Source organism: Pomacea canaliculata, linkage group LG6, assembly GCF_003073045.1.
Source record: "Pomacea canaliculata isolate SZHN2017 linkage group LG6, ASM307304v1, whole genome shotgun sequence".
NCBI classification, from domain to species: Eukaryota; Metazoa; Mollusca; class Gastropoda; order Architaenioglossa; family Ampullariidae; genus Pomacea; species Pomacea canaliculata.
The window spans coordinates 16,277,785-16,289,215 of NC_037595.1; positions in this window are offsets into that span (position 1 = coordinate 16,277,785).

Consider the following 11,431-nt stretch of genomic DNA (forward strand, 5'->3'; position numbering starts at 1 on the left):
TTAATTTAAAATGGTACTCCTAGTACAAATCAAAGTGTTTCAAGTTAAAAGCAGTGTAAATAGAGTTGTCTTATTAGCTGATTTATTCAGCTTCAGTCTGCTCTTGCTCACTCCATCATATCCCACCATCTGTCTACCTCCGTTGTCGACAGTCTTCGTCTCCTGCAAGGTAAGATTATCAAACAAAACATATTCTTTATTATTTTATTATTAATATTATCATGCCTTTTACTTTTGTTATACAGTACCGCATATTATACCATATTTACGTTTATATTTATATATAAATTGTGTTGTTGTGAGAGTGTCAGAACGCGTTAATCTTATTTCCTTTATTTCGTATAGGAAAATTCATTTTAATATATCAGTTTGTTGACATGCGAACTCGTATGTCGAGGTACTACTGTAATTTTCTGTAGTTTTGAAAGCGTTTAGTAGTCGGAGGGTGTTTACAATTGAAATAATTTTGATAGATGAAGCAAACTGCACGAAGCATAAGCAGATTTCACCAATACACATATTGTTTCAGAAATCTTTAAAAAGACCCTCTATAGTTTGTCTACAAAAGGTAGTGACTATAGCATTTAGCCTGCTTTATACACGTTTAAGGAGCTATGCCCCTCGTACCTCTTGCTGTGATAATGATGGATTTCCGATGGTAAGCAGGTAGTTCTGAGCCAATGACTATATCCTCATCTTTGCCTGCTGCCTCTTGTCATTGCTTCCATGAGATCGTTGAAAACTAACGTGGTTGAAATAGGGATACAGGTGTTAAAGGTTGTCTATACTAAATACTAAACAACGAAGAATGCAACATAATGCACGAGACACTTTTCATCAACCAATGTTTCCTCTCAGACGTTTGTCTGTTAAGTTAAAAGCAACCTCTTGAAAACCTCCGGTGAAGTGCCTGACTTTCAGTCTGACTTCTTTCTTCTTGTCGGTCTATTGTAAAGTTAATTAAGATGTATTTTGTGAAAAGTTCTTGGTGTGCTGCCATAACTACATTTGACTCTTCTAACACATAGTTTTGACAGCACTTACTAATGATGGTGTTAGACAATAACACAAAGACGACAAGAAAGGGAAGTCAGACTTAGTAATTATCGAATCCACTTCGAATTTTAAGAGACTGAGACTCTGACAGAACTTACTACCATTCGCAAATATTAATCATCGAAGCAATGTAGAATCAGCAACAGTCCTGTAGAATCTCTAATCCAATATCAGGAATTAATTACGAGAACAAGGTTAATTTATACCGAGTAGAGACTTTAATTTTAGAATCACCATCTCATTGTTATAAAGTCGAGGAAAAATAAAGAATACCGTAAATGAGGGCTAAGAGGAACAAGAACCTTTTATCTTATGTGATTTGTAATAGAATATAGATCATTGCATTTAGAACTGGACAAAATATCAGCTTAAGAATTGTACATTTCTGAAGTTTGAGTTTTCTATCCTTTGGGTGAAACTTTGCTAACTAGGGTAGCGTGCTACAACTATCGCGCTGTGCATTGATGAATGAATACATAAGGGAGACAACTACTGGTACATTCGGCATTTGTTCTACTGTGGATTACTTCCTTTAAACCGCTTCATAAGTAAACTAATCAGGTACTTTATCTTTGAACGTAGGTAAAGTTTTAGCTGATCAAGCGCGATGTTTGTGGCAGTTGCCGGTTACTCAAATCGACATGGATTTGTGCTCCACCAACCGAAAACTACAAGAAAATAGTAAATAATATTTACGTTTTAATGTATATTCTAAACCAAAATAATGTTTGTATTAAATGTGTACTTATGTGTACCTATTTTTCTTGATACATTTTTAACATTTGACCTGCCTTCCAGGTCATCTTTCTGTCACACACAGCTACAGTCTATCCTTTCAATTTAGTATAAGAAAAAACAAAACCTACATTTCTTAAAAATGACAACACGTAAATGTTGAAAAATGCTCTTTACAGTGGTGTTTCGCAGATGGTTGTCTTTACTGTAGATTAATAGTGATAAATATTTTTTTAAAAACTTCTGGTTGCGGGCTTTCAGTCCAATGAAAGTCTAAAGATGACCTTTAGCGAAAGACATTTATTGACGAGCTCAGAGAAGAGGTTTACACAATTTATAAAATAGCTGCACGGGCGTGTTATCAGACATCATCTCGATGTTTATTCTAAGAAAAGTGTACTCGTCTTTCATAAAAAAAATAAATTGACTAAAACATGTTTTACTACACCTATGCGTGTTTCTCTTTTCATGCGTGTATGCGTGCGTAAGTGTGCGTGGAAATGCGTATTAATGTTATTCTTTAAGGATAACTATTATACATAAAAAAATGCTGTCAATTCCAGAAACATTTAGTTCGTTTCTTCATAACTAAAAATGGATTCTAAGTTCAACGTGATGGTAACGCCGTGTTGTTACCTGAGACAGTAGTGGACGGGATACATGACCGCCACCTTGAGGCAGTCGCGTCAACTCACTGCCAAGAGTTTGTTGTCTGCAAAGAACCTAGGACTCATTTGACCCAAAGCAGTAAAGCGTGACTCTATGAGTTTTAGATAACGAGGGCTGTCCTAAGAGAGAGGTTTGTGGGACCTAAGAAACGAACCCTTGACCACCGATACTTACTTTCATGGTGACAAACGTCACAGCTAACGCTACTAACTGTGACGCCATACACTCGTTTCACACAAGATAAAATATTACACAACATTACTTGTAATTTGATATTTCTATTTATTACAATAAAATACTATCTTTACAGTAAGATTTTTTTTTATTGTAGGAAATTGAAAAAAATATTTTTTGCTGAAAGTAAAAAGTTCCAATTACGTGTTAAAGGTCAAAAGTCCATGACCTTTATAACCCTTGATGAAATGAACTGTAGTCCATTGCTTGTTTCTAACTGATTAGCAATGAAAGATTTTGTGTAATTCCCGAAGGAATCGAGAGGAGCGGTGGCAATAAATAAAGAAGTTGAGACACCCATGAGCCTGACTAATCACAAAGATCGCCGCACCTGCTGCCACAAACTGATCACGAACTCCTGACTGGTCCTGTAGGTGTATGACAAACCAGTAGCTTATTTGGAATGCCACAGAGGGAGCCATGACGATAACAAAGACGCAGGCAACAATCATCAGGTTCTTCGTCAGCGCCACCTGCCGGCTGAAAAGGTTATGAACGATCTGACTGTTATGTTCCCGCCAGGACAAGGCTGATTTCAGTGTCTTCACTGTCACAATTGTCGCCACCAGTACGACTGTCACAGTAACAAATGGCACTAGAGTCTCAAGGATAATGTTTCGAAACAAATAAATAAATAATTGGTTGTCTTGATAAAATATTGTGCAGACGATGGCCCACTGTTCGTGTTCTCCTGTGGTGAGTTTAACAACATTGTAAGAAAGCGGAAATATAATGTTACAGATTTGTATAAGTAAGAAACACGAGACAATAAACAACATCATTGTCTTGGTGCGCATAATGCTGGCAGCACGATGTGGGAAGACGACACAAACACACGTGTCTACAGCCACCGCCATGTTGATGCACCCGGATGTTAGAGTCAACCCGCGCAACACACCCAGCAAAGCCATCCCAGCCTTGTAGAAGTATTCTTCATAAAGAACAATATTATTGAAACGGATAAACGAAGCTAACGGAAACACTGCAAACATGATAACAAAGTACAAACAGTCAGTTACAGCCAGTGAGAACAGACACAGGTTCATCCGATCCCCAAGACCCTGGCGCCTGAACACCAGACAGTTGATGACGTTGGTCACCATGCCAACCAGACACTCTACAGTTGCTAGTCCTGTGTACAACACATTTTCCACTTCCTGCCGAATTCTCTGGTTCATACCGTCCTTGTAAGTGTTCATAATAAAACTGTTGTCGCTGCATGTGCTTGTGTTCACCATAAAAGACATCGTACTAAGAAATTCGTTTCCGTAAATGATTTCAAAACACAAATAGTCTCACACCAGAGTCGTGGACAACAGTGCCTTTACACAGTCATGTTATAATACTTCGTAACTATAACTGATTCCTATTTTTAAAACAATGTTATAAGATTGTAGCTAAGGAGTCTGATTTACTTCGTTTTGCTTCTCAGGTATTGTTATTGTAAAATATTTCAAGCTTTTATACCTTTCCGAATATTCTTGATGATGTCAGTCATATGGACTTAATCTGTGGAAATATTAGCGAACGAAGTTAAATGCTAGATAAAAAACTAACCTTTGTAAAGGTGTAAAAAGCTGACTAGGTAATAATGCCATCAAGGATTTTCATGCAAAATGCTGAGAACACACTGGTATAGGGAACGGAAAATGTCAAGAGCAGTAATCACACTGGCAGTATTTGCGCTTGTTGTTTGAAAAGGAGAAAACGTGGACACAGTTAACTCTGAATCCTGAAATTACATGGTTTTCAGAGTTTTGTATTTACGATCGTGTGTGCTTGTCCTCGTGCGTGTATGCGTGGTGTGTGTGTGTAAGTGTGCACTGATGTAGATCGATCACAACACCAGAAATATTAGTAGTCGATGTGAACTACCATCGGATCAAAGGAATGTTGGAAACTGTGGCACAACGACCCTCGTTGGAGGATGCCAGGTGTCCAGACTTTGAAGGCAACACTAGGAAGGCTACATTTAGCTGAAGGCAGTCTGTCATGGCAGACGATGAGGCTGAAGGTGGAGAACTGACGCTTTTCTCTCAAGGAAAATAATGAGCTCAAAGCTATTAATCCCAGCTTGGTAAACAATCAGCGAAAATGGCAATAAACCAACCTTGCGCTTACCTTTCATTCATTGTAAAATACTACTCGGAGCATTATTTACACTCTTTAATTTTTTTTTGGTGGAACATGAAAAGCTCACAATCACGTTCACACACACACACACATACAAACTAGCGACATCACGCAAAGAAAGTAACATTAAAGAATGTTTCCACTACTGGAAATACTTTTGAAAGTGTTTGACATTTCGACTGTGTGATGTACTCGAATTACAAACACCAAGTAAAACGCAAACATTCTATCTGCCATCCGTTTGCTTGTAGACAGACACAACAATGTGAAAATATTTCACTCCTTTTCACTATTTGTCTTGATTAAATAAAGTCAGAAAATTGTCCCTGATACTTTTAGGCAGACTTCAGGTCTCTCCCTCTAGATGTCATTGAAGTATTTACTTTTAGTTTAATCTGCATACTACTGGCTTGTTACGACATAAAATAGTTCAGACTTTCAGTTAAATTTCAGTTAAAACATTGAAAATGATATTATGATCTTTCATTATTAGCAAACTCTAACAAAGTCATCCATTTGGTCGAAAAAATAATGTGTGCTGATGTTTGATCGTGGTATTTAAGGTAAGGTCTACCATGAAGATAGAAAAAGACTGGTTTTGGATGTTCACTTGCAAGGTGCATATCTCTACTGTGCCTTTTATTGCAACAGTTATATCAGTTCACACTGTCAACCGTTTTCAAATTGACGAGCCAGAATTTCAATATGTCGTTGTACAGTAACTCGTGCTCTCATTGATTACTACACAAACAACTAAAATCAGGTTTGGAGGTATTCACGAATTACTCTTGGAAATATGTGAGCACCGTGCACCGCAAGTCTGACAGCGCACAGGATAATTGCGATATTGTGCTTCCAATTTTGAGGATGTGGTAAGAAACTTGTCCTTACAGTGTACTGTTATAACGTACAGTCGATGGCAATTATAGAAAGCCAGGGTCATGAAGAAAATCTTCTGGAAATCTGTGACGCAGGACACAATACCAGAGAAATTTTCATAAGAAGCATTTTACTTTTTTTCAATTAAAACCAATTCTTAAAAACACTCTAACGTCAAGATAGCCATAAAAATTGATTATAAAGAAAAACAAACGAATGCTTAGTGAAAATCATTCATCATGGAGAGCTCAAAAGTATATTGCGATCAATTTTTCCCCAACAACACTACGAGTAACTGTACCAGCCCAAACATTCAAACATTGGTACAAACCGTGTTTGTAGCAGTAGCAGGAGGTCTTCAATGCCTGGTCGCCATACCAACCAACATCCTCAACTGCCTGGTGTTCTGGCGACAGGGTCTACGAGATCGCATGACGATGTGTCTGTTCTCACTGGCACTGGTGGACTGCTCTTACTTTACCATCGTGTTGGCGACTTTTGTTACACCTGCTTTCATCAGTTTCTTCGACCCTCATCTTTCTGAAGAGTATTCAGCAAAAGGCATAGCATCATTGCAGAGTGTTTTTCGTGGATTTGCTCTAACATCCGGTTGTATCAACATGGTGATTGCTGTGGACACCTGTGTGTGTGTCGTGTGTCCACACCGTGCTGCCAGCATCATGCGCACCAAGACAATGGCGGCGCTGATAGTCTCGTGTTTTCTTCTCATTCAGGTCGCCTGTCTTATTGATGTATTTTCATTTACTAGTTCTTACATGTCGACAGGTGAGAAAGGTCAGTGGATAATTGTGCACACTGAATTTTATTACGAGAACCAATTGTTCGTGTATTTGTTACAAAACATCATACTTGAATCTTTAACTCCCACTCTCAATCTGACAGTTATATTGGTGACCACGATTATGACAGTCAGGAGACTGAAATCAGCCATAGCTTGGCGAGAAAATACCAGTCACGCCACTGACATCCTTCAGACCCGACAGGTGGCGCTGATGAAGATGCTGACGATCGTTGCTTGCGTCTTTATTGTTGTCAAAGTGCCATGTGTTGTATTTCAAGTAACCTGGGTGTATTTGAACCCTGTCTTTGCCAATCCTACAGATTTAGGTCAGCTTACAACAACTGCTTATGTAATATATACATTGTCTGAAATCAACGATTGTTTTAATTTTTTTATCTACTACTATCGCTCCTCCCGATTCCGCCAAGAACTGTCCATCGTGTTCAGCTGCGCTCCGTTTAGGAACAGTGGAACATGTACTACAGAAATAAAGCCACAGACGGATCTCTTTACAACTGATTAGGCCTAGTCACGTGATCTAGTCTTGCTTTTGTAATCATACACATTATTATTTAATCCACAATGTATTCACTCGTTGCAATTGCAGTTTGCTATTTTTGTTCGAGTTTTTCGGATATAATAAGAAATAGAAACTTTATAAATTTCTCATTATTTATGATTTTAACATAGAATAATTACAAGCAATTAGTTTAAAAAGTAGCAATCATTCTACAAGGAAAGGATGAGACGCAAATTCAAAAAATGGTTAAGGCGAGTTGTTTACAAATAAGTATTTGTGTTGTAGTCTGTAAAGTCCTGAGCCACTCGACAACGAAATGAATATGATGTGAGCAGCCCCCTGCTATTGTTTTGTTGTGTGTTGTAACAACGGTCATTTGTCTGTGCGAGTGTGTTCAAACTACCTGTGTCGTGTCACCAATACAGCGAGGGTTGGCTGTCCTGGGTTCAGCTCTCGTCTCAGGAAGGCTGTTCTTTCTCAGAATGTGGCATCTCTTTGCAGGGCTGGCTGCTTTCCTGTGATAGTTTTATATATTACTAAGTTATAATTAGAGTCCAGGGCTTCTGCTTACGCAAAAAATTGCTTACAGTACGCATTAAAAGTTCGGAGGACTCCTTCAATTTTCGTCAATTGGGTCCCCTCCAAAGTTGGGCGAAGAACAGGGACCCCTTAAAAATCTGAAGAAGGGGTGCCTGGGACCCCAAAGAATTTAGCCATAGCAGAAGCCCTGAGAGTAAAACACTAATTTCCCATCCCTTACAGTTTTAATCACTTATACATGCCGTCTCTAAAAGTTCTCTAAAAGGATTGTATAATGATGTTATCTGTCGAAATAATTCGACGATCACTACAACTCTATAGAGATGACTTACATTTTTAAAATGATGTCAGTACACGAGTTTACACATCCTTGCGCTGCTGTTCAATGGCAAAGACAAAATGTCAAAGGTCGCCGAGATATGGCGTCAATGTAGTTCTGTCAGAGACAAAGATTGCCCAATTGGCTACTGTTCTCTTCAGTCAACGTTTTCATGATATTCATCTAACATAGTATAGACTACCATGCAGTATTACATTATTTATAACAGCTCAAACTATTGGGTGCAGTTTTGAGCCCAGGGATGTAAGCCCGCTGCAACTTCTTCAAAAAAAACAACAACAACAAAACAAAACAAAAATTAAAAAACAAAAACAAAAAAACAAACAAAAAACAAAAAACAAAAACAAAGCAGTTTTTAATCACTTTTTATTAATGTGTTTTATACTGTTCGCATGTAGGCTATAGACACTATTTTTGGAAGATCAGTCCGTGGAACAAGCTTCGATTCGTGGTATCTAGTAAATTATATTTTTAATTTAATTACCTTTTTTTTTACATGCATTCATTAGTTGCTGCGATGACAGGTGAACACGCACACACGAACTCACGCACGTGTAATTATTGTATAATACGTTTTTCTTGAACGTCCCTGCTTATGTAAAAATGGTAGATATTTTGTAAACTCTCATTTTTTAATCTGACAAATATTTTATTTGCTGCTACTTAATTCGTTCTAGTCAATTACTAATTAGGTTTCTTTTTTGTTTCTTGAAAAATAGTTTCCGCAATAGGTCGATACGGACTGTATAATAAGAGTCAAGATCTTGATGAAGAATGTCTCTCCACAACAGTTATAAAATTCAGTTAATGTCACCACAGTAAACAAATAAAGAATCTTTGTGTTTCTTACGGAAGGACATCCTTGAATCGCTAGGTTTAAGATAATTCTAATGAATAGTTCCATGAATTTCAGCAAGTTTCAGCAGAGAAACAAAACGGAAGATGAAGATGTATGGTGGACCTTTGCTGTCAGCCGTCACACCCGGGAGGTTGTGGAAGCTGTGCTGTTCATTGGTGTCTCCTCACTGATGTGTCTTATTGGCATCCCTGCCAACATTCTCAATTGTGTGATATTCTGGACCCAAGGACTGAAGGACCGTATCAACGTCTGCTTATTTTGTCTGTCTTTATCAGACCTGTGTTACCTGTCGTGTGGACTGGTCATGTACCCTGGAGGTTCCCTTCTAACCCTTTGTAACAAAGCTCTAGGTGACGAATACCAAACCAAATTTATCGGGAGCTTGTTCGGTGTTGGTGTCGGTTTTCAAACAACATCTCATCTCATCGGTGTGATCATCGCTGTCGACAGATGTCTTTGTGTCGTCGCTCCTTTCAAGTCTTTGACGATGATGAAGACAAGGGTGATGACGATCATAATCGTTGTTGCAGTCGTCGTGTTTCAGGCTGTTTGTGTCTTGATTCCCCTCTCTCATCAACCTCGGCTCGTGTTAGTGGGAGGGGCAGACTATTGGATGCATATTGAGACAGAGTTCGGCAACTCAAACAGGATTTTATTTCGTATTGTAGCATACGCTTTCCTTGGCTTTGTATTCCCTGTATTTTGTCTGTTGCTGATGACAATATCATCCATCATTACAGTCAGCAGACTGAGAGTCGCCATCACGTGGCGGAAGACAACAAGTTGTAGTCGTAACAGCCAACAGGAGGCGCTGACAGTCATGCTTGTGACCATCTCCATCTTTCACATCGTTGCCATGACTCCGTCAGTCGGTGTAAAACTGAGCCTGTGGTTTATCGCAGATATTTTCTATTCTGATACCTATTTTGATCTTTTAAAAACTTTCGGAGCAGTGGGGAACGCACTTTCTTTTATGAACACTTGTCCGAACTTTTTTATTTACTATTGTAGGTCTTCTCGATTTCGAGTCATGTCGAACAGTGTCCTGAATGCCTGTCGACCTTAGTAGTTGAATTTTTTACTCAGACAAGAGGATAATTATATTCAAATCTAATCGTCTCTTGTGCAATTATTTATACTAAAATTAAGAGTAACCTTTATTAACACAGAACATACTATTAACACAAATATAAAGGTTTTATACAAGACAAAGTGCATTTAGGGTAGACGACTTCGGTTTAAGAACGATTGTAGTTCTTAGTGATCATATTATCAGCTCCTACCACAAAACTTGTTATGGGATGTGTTACAGTTGTGTCACATTGATAAATGTGTCAGCAGTAATAAAAGAGAATAATTATTTTAGTTTCAAAGTGAAGGTATTAAATGTCTTGTTGGTATCCAGAAAGTACATATTTCAGTGAGTCCCATAAGTGTTTGTCTCTGTTGTGACATGAAAGATCTTGTCCTGACTTCCCTGTTAGTCCTGTCTGAATAAAGATGTGTACATGTCATCCCCAAATGTTTTAACTAGCTGACAGCAGACAACAAAGGTGATTAAAGACAAGTCTGTGCAGTTTTAGTGTTTTTGTGAACACATTTATGAAGCTAACGTGGAAAAAATATTCTGCTAAAAGAGAGAAAATAGAGAAAAATGTTGATAAAGTTATCCCTGTGTTATCAGTCTCGATTTCCTCAGGAAAATTACGAAATTCGAAAATGTGTCGGTAGCGGATCCTAGTCAGAGCCCTATTATATTATATTTACAGATTGTTTACCAAACATTCGAATGTCAGTCTTCTTCATCACATTGAAGGATATGAGAGTGTTTTTTTTCTATTGAAGTAACAAACACCTTTTTAACATGACTCTAAAAATGCTTCCCTAAAAAACGTTGTTCACCGAAGAAACTTTTCAGGCAGCGACAAGAATCCATATTAAAAATCCATTTTATGATTATACAGGCCAGCTTGCAGTGAAAATGGAGTTCATTAGTGGATGGAAAATGCTTAAATAGTCTTCAAAAAAAAAAACCCAAAAAAACTCTTAAGCATTGATCCTGTTCTATGCCAAACAATGCAACATACCAACGAAGGACAAGTAAGTACTATGTAAGCTATAAACTAGGTTTGTACTTGTCTTAATTACCACTCAATAAATTATTGATACACGGTGACGTGCTTCAATGTACCAGCTAACAAAATGGAGGTAAGGAGTATGGTGTAGCTAAAATATCATCTCTTGTTTCTCCCTTTCAACATAATTCTCTTCCTTTTTTTATCCTTGTTTTTCCCTTTTCTTTTCTGTACTTTTCTAAGCATCATGTATCATGCATGTCGCTTGTCAAGTGTATTGTGCATAACATGTGCGTCACGTGCATGTGGTGTATTATGCGTGTCTTGTGTATCGTGTGTATATGTAGTGCGTGTATATGTCTGCATCGTGTACATTAAGTTTATTGTGAATACATTATGTATCACGTGCACCATGTGTATCCTGTCAAGGATATCATGGATGCTGACCCTTGACTTGTACTCTTTATTTCCAAAGAAAACATATCTACTTTGAAGTCGAAGATTTTTCAGAACCCTCCAGAACAGTGAGTATTGACGTGACAGTTGTTCACTGGTTTTCCAAGTGAGACATGGCCAGTGAGTAGCACCT